The sequence below is a fragment of the Hippocampus comes genome, unplaced genomic scaffold, assembly GCF_001891065.2.
Source record: "Hippocampus comes isolate QL1 unplaced genomic scaffold, H_comes_QL1_v1.1 scaffold345, whole genome shotgun sequence".
NCBI classification, from domain to species: domain Eukaryota; kingdom Metazoa; phylum Chordata; class Actinopteri; order Syngnathiformes; family Syngnathidae; genus Hippocampus; species Hippocampus comes.
This window is the reverse complement of record NW_017805538.1, coordinates 880597-897628: the sequence shown is the minus strand read 5'-3', so window position 1 is coordinate 897628 and position 17032 is coordinate 880597. Positions and strand designations below refer to the sequence as shown.

The window sequence follows — 17032 nt, the reverse complement described above, 5'->3', positions numbered from 1 at the left end:
GAAAAAGCCCATTCATATCAAGATATATGTGGGGGCTGGGCGATCGGGGGCTGACAGTGACAAATAGCCAAAGAAACTGGGACAGAACACCAGGACTTGTGGCGGTTATACTGTGGTTGACTGTTAGATACAGTGGATATCAAAAGTGCACACACCCCTGTACAAATGTCAGGTTTTTGTGATATATACAGTGAACCCTCTATATAACGCGGTTCACCTTTCATGGTTTCGCTGCTTCAGTTCCAGTCTCCACGCCTCGTCTCTGTACAGCTTGCCGAATTTCCGTTCACAACAAGAACTGATTTTGAGCTTTGGTTTCATTCTGTAGGAGAGGATTGTACAGTAATCCCTCGTTTATTGTGGGGATTACGTTCCAAAAAGTACCAGTGATAAGTGAAATTCGTGAAGTAGTGAACATTATTTTTTTTACAGTTATTATACAATACTTAACTATATACACAATGAAATCAAAGACCAAAATCTGTTTTCAGGCCCAATGACAAAAAAACAAAAGTTTTCAACAACTAACTATAATAGTTTTTGGAAATACTGTACTGTTGACACGCGGCGCCGCCGACGCGTTCTGATTCAAAGGGTTAAAAGCGTTAAAAACTGCACTAAAAAAATCCGTGAAACAGCGAAGCCGCGGAAAGTGAACCGCGTTAGAGCGAGGGATCACTGTATTGTATCATAATTGTAACAAAAACAGCTGAGTGTTACTGTCGTGATTCTAAGTTCATGTTAATATAAAATAATGTACCTTTTTACATGATGTTGAAATGATAATGACTCCACATTTATTTAGGCTATTGTCCCTCCTGATGTTACATTTGAGGGTTGTATTGAGTGGCAGGAAGTGGTTAATGTTGATTAGGAGTTATGCCAATTTGAGGAAAGCGCCGAAAGCGTGAGGTGCATATGGTAAGAGCTTCGATTTATTCAAATTACTCCTAAATTCCTGTTTTGAAGGCAAAACGGTATGTGTCCATAACTAATATGTGTTTTTGTTGTTGTTGTTAAGATGCATGTAGGTATGTTATACATTGTGTAACTGTACAGTGATCCCTTACTTATCACGGTTAATAGGGACTAAAACCGGCCGCGATAAGTGATAAACCACGAAGTAGGGTTTGCCGCTCCCCGAGGAATTTTTGTGTAAGTTTTTGTGGATACCAGCATATTTATACTTTACATATTTGAGACAGAGACTATAGCAGTACATGTATTTACTTAAACCTTTAATTATAAAACCTTATACAGTAATTAATATTCATCAGCATTGCTTTCTAAGAGAGGTGAAGAGGCTTGTGTTGGTGGCGTAGAAGGCGGCTCTCATTTGACGCTCTGACGGTATCGTCGCCGTTAGCCTCCAGCTGGCTCCTGGGCTGCTATCCTCGTGCAGCCGATGAGTTTATAAGACAATTAATCGATATTGCGGAGGAGGAAGCGAAGGGCAAAGTGCTGCTGCTGTGGGACCAGCCCATTCACCCTCCGCCCCTCTCCCTTTCGTTCTCTCTCTGCCGTGCACGTAGCAAACACAACACTAAGACAGTATGCCAGACAGTCAACAGTGTGATGAGACACAAGGGAAGGTGCTGGGTGGGGCTGCAAAGATGCGCAGCCAATCAGCTCACGGGATAAATCTCTTCGTGCTGTCATGGGTCGACATTTGCGCCAGGAACCAATCATGAGCCTTGAATGAGTGACGTTCCATCGTACAGCACAGGCATGTACAAAACCTCACAGCCATTCCAGCATTTTTGTTTTTTTAATGCAGTAAAAAAAAACAAAAAATGCTATGCACTGAAGCCGCGATAAATGAACATAAATGAATATATATATGCACTGCAGAAGGAGGTTGCTGGATTAGTCTGCATACTTAGTAAGTAGTAAATGCAATCACAAAAGTCATACGATGATGTCACATTGACTTCACCTCTGACAGAAGCATTTTGTTTCGATTTATTTCTCTGCTTTCCCAGTCTCTGATGCTAACCCTTGACTATGAATACTGTTTCATAAATCTTTCCCCAGAAGTACGACACTATTTATATCCAGTGTTGTCTCTCTGTTTAAGTTTTTGAATGGTTGTCGTTGCACAGTACATCCTCAGATGGTTGTCACCATGAGCATTTCAAAGAAAGGCATTAAGAGAGGCTGTGACACGCACGGCGAACATTGGGGTGTTCTGAACGGTGGCGATAAAATTTTGGTTTTTTTGAGGTGGTCACAAAAATATATTCATTACTGTTGAAGTGAGAGAAAGCACAAAAAACATTGTACGCCTCCTCCAAGTATGTGAGTGTGGTTTTACTTGAACGGAAGGCTATTTACCGCTCCACAGAGGGCGAGGTGCCCTGATTTCTTTCACTCTGTCCTAACATCTTAATCTAACTTGGACACTTTCAGTTATGGTTTTTATGGTTGTGGAGTGTTTCAAACGTGTACATTCAGCAAGGGACAGAACAAATGTTTGATTGGCTAAATCAAATTCTATAGAATGATGACAGCCTTTGGATGTGTTTTCATTCTGCCTGCCAGGTTCACAATATTTATTTTTATTGATTGTAGAACTGTGGGTCCTGACTGTTTTATTTGCAAACAACAAAGCAAGGACATTTTTTTGCATCCATCCATCCATCCTCCAATCCGCTTATCCTCACAAGGGTCGCGGGGGGTGCTGGAGCCTATCCCAGCCGTCTTCGGGTAGTAGGCGGGGGACACCATGAACCGGTTGCCAGCCAATCGCAGGGCACACACAAACGAAGAACCATTTGCGCTCACACTCACATCTAGGGACAATTTGGAGTGTTCAATCAGCCTGCCATGCATGTTTTTGAAATGTGGAAGGAAATCAGAGTACCCGGAGAAAAGCCACGCAGGCCCGGGGAGAACATGCAAACTCCACACAGGGATGCCGGAGCTGGAATTAAACCCGGTACATCTGCACTGTGAGGTCGACGCGCTAACCACTGGACCATCGGGCCACCCCATTTTTTTGCATTTGTTTATAAATTTAAAAAAATATACCGGTGTATATATATTTTTTTCATTATATTTAAAGTGAATTTTGAATTTTCATATTACAACTTTCAGATTAATTTCAAAAGCGTGAAATTGACGGACGGTCCACAAGACTGACTTTGATTTTAAGGCAGTGGTACCGTGACTTACATTTCATGAAGAACCAATCATTTCTTTACATTCTGGTGCATTTTAATTTCAAAACAACCAATAATATTCCAACAATAGCACTTTTTTTTTCTTCAATCAAAATGGAAGTTACTGTTTAGTTTTTTGTTTTTTGATGGCCAATTGAAAATGGAAAGAACGAATGATAATTTTTCCCACCTCTCATTAGTGCCTTTCGACTTGCGTGATTTTACCCAAAGGGCCATTTAGTGTACATGAACTCATAGCTTCTGCTCTTAGACCCCTGTTCCATGTTTAAAAAGATGGGTTTGGCTGCATTCCTTTATGTAATCCTCTTGCAATGGACCACACCCTTGGTCAGCAAACGTGGTGGGGAACGTGTGTGTGTGTGTGCAGTCTGGTATGAGCCAGTGAACCCCTGAGGTCAGTTGCACAGACACAATGAGGTACTCACGAGGCTGAGTGAGATCCTCCCCATTGCACGAATGGTCCTCCTCATTTGCAGACAAAAGCCCCCGTTGGCTCATTTAAACAAATTTCGAGACATTTGAGATATGGGTGGAGTAGGAGGAAGTTGACCACGATGACCTCTGCAGTCCTTCATCACTCCCAAGTGCAAGCTTCTGACCTTTCGGTGTGCTAAATCCCCAACTTTTCCACATCTTTCTTTTTCTCAATTATTTTTTTAACGATTTAAGTTCCAAGGATCCATTCAGGGCTCAACGCTGATCCAATATACAGCATACACTGAAAAAAACATGCTGGGTTGAATTTACACAATTTTATGTCACCAAGTGGTTGCACAAAATAAAATGAGCTGGATCCAGAGATACATTTCTTAAAGTCAACTATACAGCGACTTAAAAACTTTTCTGGATAAAAAAGGTAAATTCAGCACAAATTTAATAAATTCAACAAAAAAAAAATTTTCAGTGTAATCTAAAATAATTCTGTTTTATTTTAAGATTTTTGTTGATTGAAACAATTTTTAAAAAATATAAAATTAAATACGTATACTAAAGGGGGGTTATCCAGTTATTTGCTTAAAAACACGATTGGTCTGCTTTCTGCAGCCATCCTGCCTCAGGATGATTAAGATGCACTACGATATGTGGCTATATTAGCTATTTACTCGGCACTCTTCTTTTCTGATGAGATGACGCTTGTGAGTGCTCAGTGATGTTCTGTTGTAGACTTTAGACGTGACAACATACAGGGTTACCCCTTTTAGAGTGGGCATTAAAGTTATTAGGCAAAGATTCATGAAATTATAACGCCATTAATTTCAAAACCAAGTTGAACTTCCTCATGAGGGTTGCGGGCATGCTGGAGCCTCTCAAAGCTGTCTTCGGGCAGTAGGCGGGGTCCACCCTGAACTGGTTGCCAGCCAATCGCACAGTTAACCATTTATAGCAAGACCTAAACAGTACTGCGTTTTTTTCCAAAGCTAAATAATGATATTGGAAGTTGCTCTTACTCAGATGAAAATCCTCCATAGTCTCTAACTGCTTGAAAATGACGTTCCCTCCCTGGAGATGCTTTACCAGGCGTTCACTGCAGCCACCTACACTTGCCCCTTGTGTTTGTGAGTCTTGCTGCATTCACGTTTTATTTCAGCAACTGATAAACAGGCGCCATCGAGTTGAGATCAATCTCTCAATCAATGAATCAGTCAATCAATCAATCAGTTGCTGCACAAAACAGTTCGCAGCCATGTTTGCCTTTGTCTCTGAATTGATGCGACACAGATAACGCTGACCACTGTTGCCCCATTTGCAAAGGAGTTAAGCCTCCCCATTTTTATTTATTTTTTTATTTTTTAATGCCGGTCCTTAAAAAATGAAGGTGCAGTCATTTTTGCCATCTCAAGATTTTGGTTAAGTATTGGTACCATTCCAGCGTGCGATATGACTTGCCTCCCTGGCCAAAAATCTGAGGCCAAGCAAATGATATGTGTCCATTGCCGGCTTGACGAGAAGGAATATAGCGTAGGTCGCCTCCTTAGCTGCTTAATGTGTTGGGAGAGAATCAGCACAGAAATCTGCCCATCTGCTGTACCAGTGTCTCACCTGGTTTCAGTCCACCCACTGGCTCTGAGTCATCCTCTTTTTCCATCACTCTGCAACCCACGGTACTGACAAAGAACTCGTTTTTTGGGATGTAAAACATGATTAGTTTCAATCCGCTGTCCAGACTGCAGACTATCCTCACACTTGGTGAGTTGAAGGCAACTGCACAGAAACTCTTTCTACTGCTGTATTGTCTCTGCTGCATACACCGTAGAGATATGTGCGGAGCTGGGCAGGAGCCACAATGTATGTATCAACTTAAGTGCTGCTTGGATTCGTAATTGATGTTGAGTTTTGTCATTTTCGTCGACAGCCTTGGGTTGTCCTCATCAAATTTCTGCGTCTCAGTTTGGCGTTTATTTGTCTGCTTTTCTCTCTACTATTTGGTGCTGGCAACTCCTATCATCATGCATAGAAAAATCAGCAGATCTCGCCGCGCATCTTTCAGAGAGGTCAGAGATGCGTACAAACACCAGTTTGTAGGTTCCTCTCAATGCACCCGGCATAAGGCTTTTGTTGACTGCTCCCCAAAGACTTTTGTGTCTCCTTTCAGTGTAAAAAAGGGACACATTTGCAGAGACACAAGATTCCCACACGCATGCAGACACGCGGTATTACGTAGTTACAAACGATTCAACAGACAGGCAACTGTCCCCAGGGGCCGTCACTTATAATGAGACAGATTTCCTCTTAATTGGCTCCTTGTAATGAGGCAACAAAAGCAATCTTTTGGGGCCTGCTACCAAAATAGGTTCTCATCCATTTCTGGTCTAAGTAGTCCTACACGCTGGAGTGAACCCTGGCCTAGCGTGACTTCACAGTCTCATGTGAAAATGTGTCAGAAGTAATATTTATGATAAATATTATTTTATTCCTAGTGCTACAGAGTAGAGAAGATTAAAAGAAAGATGAGAATGCATTGCTCTCAACATGATAGTTCACTTTATAGATGCAGCACTTTTAGGAACACTGTACCTCCCTCCACTTGACTGCAAGTTAAAGGGACAGTGCAACAGTGTTTGCACTGATGGTTAAAATGACTTCATTTGTATACTATTTATAGTTACTTCAATGGGAATGTAACTTGATCGTTCCCTTCAATTGGAGACTCACTCCATTGTGTACTAAAGTCTTGATTCGCATACATACATACTGTACATACAACTCCAACACAAAAAACACTGAAGATGGGCCCCAACGTGAATGCAACTACCGAAATTTGAAGCTTCCTTCAATTTCACTGCCATTTATACTGGACATGCTGTGTATACGAATGAACGTTATTTTTAAACAGCGTTCCTCTAAGAATTTCCTTTCCTTTGAGGAATCAGGAACATAAAGGTTATGCCATGGCTGAAAAGTAGGATCAATATGTTTACTTGCGTGCAGTGGTATTCAAATAAAACCCAGCCTGCAGCTCAAAGGCTGTTTGAGTCACTGGACCCTGCTGTATTGATCGTGTCTCTTCAACTAAAGGGCACTTGAGGGCAATTCTAATACAGGATTTATCAAAATATGCAAAACTGTTAACCCTATTCCAGTACTGCAAGACCTTTTGAAAAGAACTGATCCATCCATCAGTTTTCTTTCCAATTTGTCCTCATGAGGTAACTATAGCCTATCCTAGCTGACCTTAGGTTGTCAGTCAGTCACAGAACGCCTACAAACAACCAACCATTGATACTTTGGAGTATTTGACCGCATGTAGTTTTAATTTTTTTAGCATTGTTTGTCTTCACGAATCGGAAGCTAAGAGAAGTCCCACGACACTGTTTCTAAGTGCGCCTTCCATTTTGAGTTATCAAATATGGCTGATAAAGAGCTACTTTTGTGCAACTGTTACTGAAGCTGCACTTGATGCAATTTGTTTTCTTCAACTGCACGTACGCCTCGGGGTGCCTTCAACCCACAAGAGCAACATCCTTGGGGACCTATCACAGCCGTCAAACAACAACCTGATCAAGGCGAGGCTCTATTCCCCTTTGGGCACGAAAGAGTGAATGGCAGTCAACAACATCTGAACATTTGTGTTTTTTGAGTCCCCAGCAGACTCTTCATGCTTAAGTTGAAAAAAAGAAGGGGGGTGGGGGTAGCGAGAGAGAGAGAGAAACATAAAATTCTGAGGTCCAACAGAAATCAATAGCTAGACCGCCCCTGTGCACCTCAGTATACCTCAGTTCAGTACGCAAGGAATTAAATGTGTGTACTAATTAAAATGATGTGTGTGCCAGTAATTACAAGCATAAAATGGGACAATGTTAGAACCAGAAATGAAACTTGTGGAACTATGTTCATACCCAACGCAAGTCTCTAGCTAAGCGCAGTCTAATTGTGCGCATAGGTGGAGTTTTCTTTCTGTTGGTATTTTCCTCCACTCGCACAGGTGAAAGAGGGCATTTGCGCCATCATGCGGCGCTGTGAAACAGAACGTAGCTAACTGCCGGCCAATCGAAGCGACTCCCCTAATTCCCTTTAAAATCAGGCCGATCGAAGCGCATGCAGTGCTTGACATTGCAGAAGCAGAAATTGACGTGCTGGAGACCATGAATGAGATTGTCGCACGCAAAGTACGATTCGTCGGGTAAACCGCAAGATCCCCTCTTGAAAATGATGTCGTCGGCCGCACTCCTGACATTTGGAGGCTGGACCCCGGATCGTGCTCCATGTGACCCACCCATAGCGGTGCCGCGCGATCGGGGTGCTGCTATTAAAACATTTTAAAGATGATAATGATCATAATTTGTTCATTTAATCTTATTTAGAGAGTGATTCAGATTGACTATACCACGCAGTTGTCATATTAATGAATAAAGTAGGATGACAGTCACCACACACGTACACAAAGCGCCAAATCTGTCTCCCTGCGCTTTGATCAAATCCACCAAAAATCGCATTACCTGAACTGCGCCCACACTTAGACATGCTTTTAGTCGATTGTTTTTGTCACCAAATTGCCAGGGTGACAGAGTGAAATTGCCCCCGCCCAAGACGGAGGTCTGTCCTGTTGGAAAAACCAAAAAAAGCTGGATTGTGCGTCTTTAGGACTGCTTATGAACTGTTTGACTAAACTCTTGTTAAGAAGCAGTGGTGGGGATCATTGCTGAGCTCACTGCTGGGAGCCAAATTCGACATGTCGTCAGTGGGTTCGGCTCAGCACTCATGTCTGATTTTGTCTTTGAACACCTCTTTGATTCTCCAGTCCGCATCTCCCCCTACCAGCGTGTTTCTGACGACCAAGAGAACATTGATTACTAAAAATAAATGTGTGTAATTTAACTCACCCGGTGTTTGTATTCTCCATCGTCGCCATTGTTCTTCCGTCGCAGTGTCTGCTAAAACTGCCCTGCTACATGAACTACAGGTTTAAAATTTTTTTTTGTAAACATTTAAAATTGTTCGCACTTTAGTTTGTACTTTTCACGAGTCAATTTAGGTTTTGAGAATTATAAGTAATGTGTAGAATATGCAGTTGAAATAATTTCTAGATTTTCAAAAGTTGATTGAAGAACTGCACTACTATATTTAAATGTGACCTCGTTTTTGTGCCTTTAGAGGCAATGACTGTGATAAGTTTTAATAGAGACATGCAGATGATAAACTGAAGTAAATTGCTAAATTCTGAGAAATGGGAGTTTGGTTTTTAAAGTGAAGTTCATTCAACATAAAAAATCCCCCAATGTAATATCCTTATTTTTAGGTGAATGATGACCGTACTCGATGATTTTACTTGTCCCAGACTATTTGACCTCAAAATGAGGCTGTATGTGGCCTCTTCACAACTGCAACGAGTTTGACTCACCTGCATTCTTGCTTACTTTCTCTCTCTTGTGAATTATGAACCGATACCTCTTTAAACTTTCTTTTGTCAGCAACCAAAGCTTTAATCTCTAAAGTGGGGGAGTAAGCATCCATGCCTGGGCCCCTATCTGCTGAGTGTGTTCCAAAGAGGCTTTGATGCACAGATCTGCGCTCTTCATTCCATCTCATTATCTTTCTTCATCTGTCCTATGGATTGAAACAACTTCTCAACATGCCCTGACATGCGTTTGAATGAGGCACCAAGATCCAAATGTTCTAGCTTTGTCTATTTCTTTTTATTCTCATCTGCATTTGTAGTAGGTTTTGGTTTTATTTTTAGAGCGCTCCAGTACTCACTGCCTTGAATGTCAGGAGTGACTGAAACTGTTGCAAAATTAGCAGAAGGCCCGCTGTTCTCTCTTGGGATTGTGTCACAGTTCCTTTTAAAGTAGGACAAAAAAAAAAATGTGTGTAACCTATTTCGATCAAGTCTCACCGATTTAGCTAGTTACAGTTCCTGTATGACAAAGGAATTATACCACGTGTATTCTCGCAGCAAACATCACACTCGAGGTCTGCAGATCTTTACCTGGGACTGGTTTATCAAGCCCATAAAGGGGATTCCTAGATAATGAGTCTGTGTACTGGACCGTATTGTGTGCGTGCAGATTAAAGAAGCTCGGGATGGTGGGTTCCATGTCTCAGCAGGTCACAGATGATCAGATTAACTAAAGCAGGGCTCCATCCTGGTGTTGGATTAGAGATGACCAACTCTTCAAAACTGCCGGCCCACGACCTTTCCCGAGTGTCACTGTGTTATTTCCAAAGGAAATAGTGATTTGAATCAGTCTTTGTCTGTGGTTCAAGCCTTTTTAACAGCAAAGGTGCATTTTGTTTTTGTTGTTGTTGTTTTTGCTCTGCAGGTTTAAAATTGTACAAATCCTTGTAAATTCAGATACTCTACTGTCAATATTCATATATTATTGTAGCCCTCAATGGGAGCAGAGTGAATTATTTTCTCACATGCTAGAGACTAAACCACAGACAGAATCATAATTAGTTTTTGGGTATGTTTTCAACAATGCCAATTTGAAATGATGTCCTGTTTTTGAATAAATGGATGAATTGAAAACAGTTTGTTTTTAATCTGATTTGTTCATTCATCTCCAAAATAAGTGAGAGATTAATTGATCATTTAAGTAATTGTTAGTTGCAGCCCTACTCCATTTCAATAAATAGTTTTCAAATAAGTGGATGTTTTGGCTTTTTAAAATGATTTGGGCACCGTATGGTTTAGATCAAGTGACACATATTGTGAGTGCTTGTTTTACCATTTTGATCAATGTGGATGTTTCATTTGTTGGACTAAACTGTCTTTATTTTGGAAATTTACAAGGAGTAACCATTTGTTTCCATTCAGAACACAGGGCAAATTCGAATTTGCTGAGGTGTTCTAGGATGTCCAGGGTAAAACGGCTACGATATAGATGAATGCTACTAGGTACTAGCCAGCACTTAGTATCAAACACCTGGCCATATTCGACAATTCCTGACCACTTGCTCAAGATTTCAAGACAGAGAAGTTAAACCAAATGGCCACGCTAACTTTACCAAAAGATGAAATCAGCACCACAAACAGGCATTTCTGATTACATCCACGGTCCAGTCTGTGTTGAATAGCTTGCAGCCACAGGCTCCTCCAGTGTTTTTCCCTTGGAATCGAGGACAAAAAAAACAAAAAAAATCACTTTCCACTCCAATTCATACACTCATACACACAACAGCGAGGCATGTTGTTATTCTTTGAAACTATTCCTAAACTATAAAAAAGCGACACTATGAAAAGCAACTCTTGAAATCTACACGTCTTTTTTGTTTTTTTGTAAATGATGCATACGCAGCTTTTGATGACGTAGAACAGAAAAGGGTCTACATAGTCAATGCAGTCTACTCAAGCAAAGCTGCTGTGTTCACCCGCGCAAACATACACACCCAAGTCAGACGGAGCGTGTTTCCATCAGTCATCAGTGAACCGGGCGTCCGTCAGTGGTGGACTGTGACATCCATTGGTACTTGGCCCGGTTAGTGACAGTCACACTGAAGGACGAAAACCCCAAGTTTTCCGTCATTCGTCAGCAAATTGGGTGGCCGTCAATGACTGACTTACGTCCTTTCCGTCAGTACTGATGGAATGCCCACCTCTGGTCAATAGCATTTCCATCAGAGCTCATCGAAGGTCACCAGAGAACAGTGAGAAAGCAATGTTTTGTTCTTTGCCGTTCTTGAATGTTTTTAGCAGTGTTTTGGGTCATTATCCTGTCAGTGACTCATGACTTTTTGCTGAGACTAAGCTCTTTGAAACTCTGCGGCACATTTTGTTATTTTGTGACAGAATGCCTTGATCGTGTTGAGATTTCATTGTACCTTGCAATTCAAAGACACCCTGTGCCAGATTGCCCAGGATTTTATTTTCAAGTGTAATTTGCATTCGGATCAGATACACAAGATAGATTATTTGTAATGAGACATTGTAGGCAAGCAAAAGTATTTACATTTATCCATCCGTTTATTAGCTATACTGCTTGTGTATGAGGTTAGGGGTAAATCAAGTTTTTCCACATTAAACTCATCTTTTTACACACAGTCCACCTTTCCAAACTGCTCCCACAACCTTAGAAGCTTCGAATTGCCCAATCCCTTACTGATACATCAATTGATTAAGAGTTGTGTCCAATGATTTTTGTCATCTCTGTCATGTATGAAAAACCTACGCCAGGGGTGGGCAATTCATTTTCCAAATGTGAGAAACTGGAACAGTTGTCAAGGGCTGCACGAACATGCTAACCTCAATCGTGTTCCATTTTCATTTAATGCTTCCGTCCATCCATTTCCTGAACCGCTTCTCCTCATCAGGGTCTCAGGCGTGCTGGAGCCAATCCCAGCTGTCATTGAGCGAAGGGCGGGGTGCACCCCGAACTGCTCACCACCCCATTCAATTTAATGCATTTTCAGTACACAGTATAAAGAACAAATTGGTTGATTTCAATGAGCTGCTATTTGCCCTACCTTATTATAATTAGGAAATTAAAATGTTAAACATTGTTGTACGCGCTCCTTAATTAAAATGACATGATATATTTTACAACTATTCTGGGTTCGTAATTAATGAAGACTTAGCACAGCGCGCCAATCATTTCCTCGTCGTCCACAACTTTGTCACAAAAATCAAAACTCCACATAGTACTCTAGGTTTTGTTCACGGTTTATTTCAAAATGGAAGTGATGGTATAAACATCCCAAGGTGACAAAAATGAAGACTTAAGTGAATCAAACACTACAAAACATTTACCTCAATTGCATTTACGAAGGTTTGCGCAGTCTAGAGGCAAGCAAGCATTCTGTTCCCAGCAAGCAGAGGATAGAGCGGCCTTTGAAGGCAAAATGCAAATTGTTACAGTGGCGAACTGAAGCACTATTCTGCTATCAAGACTGGCCCTCTTGTGTCTCTGCCACCCACAGATATGCAGCACTTATTACACCGACCATTCATACAGGCCGATAGAGGAGGTGGGGAGAGTTTGTGCCACTCATGAAGATGTCATGGCGAAGTCCAGACTGGGGATGTCAGATCTACACAGTTCCATTTGACACACATCTTAGCATCTTCTCCCCAACAGTGTTGATCCCTCCGTCCAATGGCAACGGTTACTAGGACAGTTGTATTGTTTGACAGGTATATTTGTGTTGCACACCACGCAGAGAACAAGGTCACACATACAGACATGCAAGGAGCATCAGAATGAAAGGGGCGCGTAAACTGTACGGCAGCTAGCAGAGGAAGTTTCTTGCACCTCGACAATAGTCAGGAAGCAGACTCCAACAGCTAGTTGACGTTTCTATTCCGGGACTCGAACTGTGACCACTCCACAATCCAAGTATGGTCTCACAAACTAAAACCTTGTCAAATGAATGACATTTTACAATGTGATTGTCACATTGACAGATGGTTTGAGAGATAGGAAGGAATGACATCATTTTTCATATGTACTGTGCATTGTACAAGCCTGCACTTACAACAAGATGGTGAACAATTAATGGAGCCCGCCAAGCTGCTAGAAGAACAAATTTCATGTCAACGTCAAGTCAACCCCGGCGCGGTGCTCGACTGGTTAGCGTGTTGGCCTCACAGTACAGAGGTGCGGGGTTCGATTCCGGCTCCGGCCTTCCTGTGTGGAGTTTGCATGTTCTCCCCGTCCCTGCATGGGTTTTCTCCGGGTACTCCGGTTTCCTCCCACATTCCAAAAACATGTGTGGCAGGTTGATTGGGCACTCCAAATTGTCCCTCGGTGTGAATGTGAGTGCAGATGGTTATTCGTCTATGTGTGCCCTGTGATTGGCTGGCAACCAGTTCAGGGTGTGCCCCCGCTACTCCCTGAAGACAGCTGGGATTGGCTCCAGCACGCCCACAACCCTCGTGAGGATAAGCGGTATGGATCATGGTTGGATGGATCGTCAGTTGGACCTCTGCTGTCTTACCTATGCGGCCCATCCGTGTCAATCTGAAAAATGTTCACGGCCCTCGTGGTGGCACTGGCGGCTAAGGATCACTGCTTTTGAGCATATGAATCCAACAAATGGGCACCAATTACAAGAATTGCAAGATATGAAGTGTTTGCTACAGGAGAAATGGGTGTCATCTGTTTCTGACTCTGTATCGTTGGCTTCTGTCAGGTTGCCCAAGTTGGAATCTAACTTTGAGATTACTGGTGTTTGCTGTGAAGGATGTTTTTGCCCAATCTGGTTGAAAGCATTTAGTAAAGGACCTGCACCACCAATGGACCACCCAAGGCTACAACGAGAGGCTATCAGGCCAGCGGTCTGATTGAAAGTTATAATTGTGTCATGTAGCTGTGGCTTTAAACTGGCGGCTGGTGCTCAAATCACGGGGAACCATTGGTGCTTGTCAAAGATCCCTTTTCATAGACGGCTGCGATGAATAGATGTGTGTATTAAAGTGGGCATCTGTGCTTGTGCGTGTGTGTGTGTGCGTGTGCGTGTTTTCCACTGCGGAATAAATACGTCTGTTGTCTTTGCCGTTGATCTAAAGCTAAATGAGTGCTGCCCTCTTCATATGTGAAGCAGCAATTTAGCCTTTCTTCTTTTGTGTGCTCTCTATCTTCTACTGTGGCTGCCTGAAACTAGAGACCCCTGATAAATGAGCATTATTATTCGCTAATCCCAGGCACCCAAATGCCACACAGTCACGATGCAATAATTGTGTTCGATGTTTTTACTCTTAAATGCTGAGCAGACAGGCATGATGTGGATAATAGCTGTGTTTTCTAAAATGCATAACAGCGCTTCACACCTCGCTCACTTGGATGAATTCCTCATTTTACAACAGTGGGTGCATAGTATTGTTATTTGATGACCATTCTTTGTCTGCCAGAATCACACCATTTAGAAATACCACCTCATTTTTGGACTCATCTTAGAATGAAATATTCATTAGTTTAAATGATTCTATATTGACACTCTCTATAGAGACACATAAATCAACCTAATTGAGGAAGTGAAAATGGCACTCATAGTTTGACACGATGAACTCAGCAGAGGTCCAAGGGCTGCATTGAGTTTGTCTGAGCCGTACCTTATGAATCATCTCCGAAGGAGCTCGGCCACGTTTTAACTCAACCCTTTAGATTCCACACAATGTACAAAATGTGGAGTGTGGGTGTAGTGCGAGAGTGCATGTGTGCTCTTGATGACCTCTGTAGGTCACAATGCTGACAACGTGCTACCCCGGCAGATTCTGCGATGGATGCTGTCCAGACCTCTGCATGCTCACGGTTATATATTACTGCAGCTTCCCACACACTCTCCTGCTCACAGAAGCTATAAAGGCGCAGACTTGTTTTGTCTTAAACAAAAACAAAACATTGCATACTTTTAGACAAAATATTCTAGGCATAGTTACGGTTTGACTGAATTTCTTCTCTCCATCCATTATCTGTACTGCTTTTCCTTAGTGAGGTCATGAATATGCTGCAGCCTCTCTCTCCCAGCTGGCTTTGGGCGAAAGGCAAGTTACACAGTGCTATGATTTTTCCAAAATGGTACAAAAATGTAATGATTAAAAAAAAAAAAAAAAGAAAATCTTCAGCTACAGTGTCATTTAACCTGAAGTTATGACCTCTCATGCGATCCAACAATGCATATTCGAGGAACAGAGTGAAATTAAGATCAACGAAAGCTTAAATGATCTTGTAGACCATAATCAAACCGAACACAATGCAACAGTGAGTTAGGTATTAAAGGTTGACTTTAGGCTAGGCATTTGTTAAATGAGTGCTTAGAAAAGCCAGGCAATCTATGCATAAGTAGATGTTGCTTGCTCATTTAATTCTATACTGTATTCCAATTCACAAAAGGAGCCCATACTTAGGTCGCGCAATATGTTCATTCTGACAAAACAACACCTTTTTGTCACTTCACCCAGAACTCAAAGGTATGGCTCTGTAAATTGGCAAAAACAAGATTAACCTTTGAACACCTTTTTTTTTTTCACAGTTGCTGAACAGTGGTAGGAAAATTTTACGTTTCAGAAAAACCTATCCCCAAGTAACAGACCTCATTACCAGCGACTGTAATGCCACTTGTTTCAAAATCCCCCTTCGGGTTAGCAAAACTGTAATGCACTACAAAAAAAAAAAAAAAAAATGTGTGTTCAAAGATTAACGATAAACTGCATCGCAAGTCTAACTGAATGAAATCAGTGTCAGAATCAAAATGACTAAATTTGCCATAAAGTTTGGCAACATCTGAAACAAGCTGAGCACAAACACATTTCCATACTGAAACTATTACATTGATGTAATAAATGAAAACCATAGAGCCAAGCACGGACCCTTGAGGTACACCGGATGTCACCTCATATAGTTCGTCTTTGGGCAGTAGGCGGGGTATACCGTGAACTGGTCGCCAGCCAATTGCAGCACACACATAGACAAACAACCATCTGCACTCACAATCACACTCAGGGACAATTTGGAGCATTCACTCAACCTGCAATGCATATTTTTGGAATGCGGGAGGAAACTGGAGTACCCGGAGAAAATCCACGCAGGAACGGTTGAGAACATGCAAACGCCATGTAGGAAGGCCAGGGATCGGAATAGGACCCACGATCTCTGCACTGTGAGGCGGAGGTGCAAAGCAGTCATCCAAGTGCCGCCGAATTAAATATGCAATCACATAAATGTGCAGGTCTCTTTGCTCGATCTATTGCTGCGTAAAGCCGCAGAGTCAGATCTGCGCATGTGTTAGCTTCCTTATGTACGTGTATCTGCGTGTGGTGTGCACTTTTGAGGTTCAGTGCAAACATTTTACTCCTCCAGGCTGGACATGGCCGCTTTGTTTGCGCGTGTGTCCTCAAGCATGACAGTGTTGGTGTGCGTGGGTGATGCTTGTTGTGATCCAGGCATTTAATATGCATATGTGTGGGCAGGTGTGAGTTGGTTCACGTGAAGCATAAAAGGAGGAGGTTTGAGCAGCTCACTGCGGGGTGTAGAGGTCAGTCAGCCTGAGTTGCTCATCATTACAGAAACGTTGCAGCTCTCTCTGCACTACACCAACCTGCTTTGTGCAGCCTTCGAGCTGTCGTTCTATTTTCATTTTGAATGACTTTGGGGTGGAATAAATACATTGCAACCATGCCAAAGGAGTGATGTGTTATTGAGTTACAATAGACACAGGTTTTATTAGGTTTCTCTTGTTGGTTTATTTTCACTTGAGCCCAGCTTGATTAAAGCCGAGTATCCGGCATGGCTGACAGCATGTATGTAAAGAGATGGAAGTTGGAAAAGGATTTGAATCAGATTAGAAATTACTCCAATCGAACATCTAAATCAAGTCAACTCCAAATATTGGATATTGTTGGAATAAATACCTGGCTGAAAGTGACAGATAACTATCAGTTATTTTCAGGAGCCAGGAAGGCATGATTCTCCTTG

The 17032-nt window shown here is 42.0% G+C and overlaps 1 protein-coding gene across 8 annotated transcripts in view; it reads left to right on the top strand.

Moving 5' to 3' along the window:
- Window positions 1-17032, top strand: part of mbnl2 (muscleblind-like splicing regulator 2) — a 45817-nt gene that overhangs the window by 15203 nt on the left and 13582 nt on the right. The window lies entirely within an intron of this gene.